The sequence below is a fragment of the Diaphorina citri genome, unplaced genomic scaffold (assembly GCF_000475195.1).
Source record: "Diaphorina citri unplaced genomic scaffold, Diaci psyllid genome assembly version 1.1 scaffold155, whole genome shotgun sequence".
Taxonomy (NCBI): Eukaryota; Metazoa; Arthropoda; class Insecta; order Hemiptera; family Psyllidae; genus Diaphorina; species Diaphorina citri.
Window position 1 is genome coordinate 122,999 of NW_007377592.1, and position 2,577 is coordinate 125,575.

Below are 2,577 nucleotides of genomic sequence, written 5' to 3' on the forward strand. Positions count from 1 at the left end.
ATCTAGGCAGGAGGACATCACGAATTCACCATCAACTTGATAAAAACCGTGTAAAGCATATATCGATATCTACATAGGTAGGTATACATGGTTAAAATTAAATAGGTTTACACCTACATGGGTATCTTACATCGGTAGGTACCTAGATACTCGTAGGTATAACAATTGCCTTAGAAATGAGCTTAGCAGGTAGAACAGGTCGAACGAGCTGGGCCCGTCCCTATACTTCAATGCCCAGGTATCTTCTGAGCTGAAGATATAATTAGGTACCTACCTACCTACATATTTATAGATATGTAGCTAGGGAGATCCTACTGTGAATTTAATAAAGAAATCATCGCTCCGGAATCGATTTTAATTGAATTGTCATTCCAATTCTAATATCTACCTATACGTACATTCTAATTCTAATATTTTTCTAATGTTCAACATGAAATACGTGAATTATTGCGAGGAGTGATCATGGAAATCACTCATCTCTCGATTCTCCGGTAGAAAGAACCCTGGGGGTGCCTAGGCTGCCTGCAGCAGTGGTGTGCATGGGAAATATACCATGTCACTAAACTACACAATGGCAGTAAACTACATCGTCAGGGCTTCAGTCCTAAACAAAAATGGACGCGGCACACAAAGGATCAAGAAGAGACCGCCTTAACATAATACTTACCTATAATAAATAAATACAGTATTACATTAAACTGCACAATGGCAGTAAACTACATCGTGTCACTAAACTACACTACTCCACTAAACTACATACATTCTGACACTAATCATTATTGTAAGCGGACACGAAAGGGAAACTAAGTCTGCAAGAAAGAAAAGAACCCTGGTATTAGTGGAGTATTTTTGAAGATTATCTAAATTGGTGGAGATGTCAAAAGTACCGACTCGCCTCGAAGTTTAGTGGAGATGCCAGATGTCAAAGTCTTTTCGAAAAATATCTAAATTAGTGGAGATGTCAAAACTTACCTACCTGTGTGTACACAATTATGTTGGTGAAGGTGTCACAGTTACGAAAATTAGTGGAGATGTCAAAGTTATCTACATTGGTCAGGATAGATCAAGTTCACTTGAATGAGAGACCCAGTAAAAATCTCCATTCGAATTTATCCAGAGCATTAAATTGACCCTGTATTCTATTCTTATACCTAAGTGAAAATTGCAAAGAATGTCCTTCATTTATAATTAAATTTAACAGTAGTTATCTTGTAGTGCAAATCTCGAAATGACAAGCCTGGATAATTAAGTATTATTTATTGGAACAGACTGGAAATTCCTTCTCTTTGTTGAAAACAACAACAGCAAAAAACAACAAAACCAAATGATACATTTTTTTGTCAGGATTTGAACGGTTCCCAAAGTTGATTGACCTCCTTGAACTGGTTTTAAGATTTTGCACGTTTTTTGTTATCTCCCAAAGCTTTTTTCGCATGTTAAAGTGTCAAATTTTTCCTTATAGTGTTGTTGTTCCACTGAGGTAGGTATTTGCGAACGAAGAAACAAAGAATTGCATTGTTTACATACCCAAACAGTTACCTACACTTGAAACACTTCCGATGGATGTCGACATAGTTGATGATTGTTGACATCGCCTGAATAACGTCCTCTATAAAATTTTCGTTCAATCTATCAAAACCAGGTGTCGATCTACATTGGTTGATGACTGTAGAGTTTTAGACGTACCTTTGGATTTGCTGTTTGCGCGATGGATATCGACATGGTTGATGATTGTTGACATCGCCTGAATCACGTTCTCTATAAATTTTTCGTTCAATCTATCAAAACCAGGTGTCGATCTACATTGGTTGATGACTGTAGAGTTTTAGACGTACCTTTGGATTTGCTGTTTGCTGTACACTGTGCTTAATTCAGTCTTTTGGCTATCTGGGTTGGTAGTAGGTATAGTTAACCTCTAAAGACAGATAATTTATTCAACCCATGTTGTTTGCTCACCTTCCAATTTTGAATTGGTCCCTGCCCTATGGAAGCCCTATTATTAGCTTTTTGCTTATTTTTATGACACTGGTGACTATCTACAGGTGCCTTTGTTTATTGCCCTATAATTATCATGTATAGGGTAAGTATAAGTAAGTACTGACATCGCCTTTTGTTCTATTCTGATAAAGGTTGAAATAAGTATATCTACCTAACCTGCTCCCTTTTGATTATTTTCCTGTGGGATTCTTAGAATTTTGTTCTTCGTGTTAAACAAAGTACGTAGGTACTTGTTTATGAAAGCTCAATGTTTATCACTTATGAATTATCACCTAGGTATAGGTAGGTACTGTGGAAAATTGAATGCCTTGCTTTCTGCCGAAATCGGTCATTTTCAATTTCTGGGCACATTACCTGTAGCTAATAATAATTTAACAGTGACGGATATGGGAGGGTCGGGACCTATTGTAGAAAATTCTTTGTTCCGTAAGAAATCCCGATTTTGATTCGAGAACCCAGAGGGTCACTACCTAGATCGCCAACCCGTGGATCGCGAGCTACGGGTATCTTTCTACTTGCTCGCAGCTTGTGGATGTAGAAAATTTTTGGTTCCCAAACTAAATGGTAGCTCACCAAGGG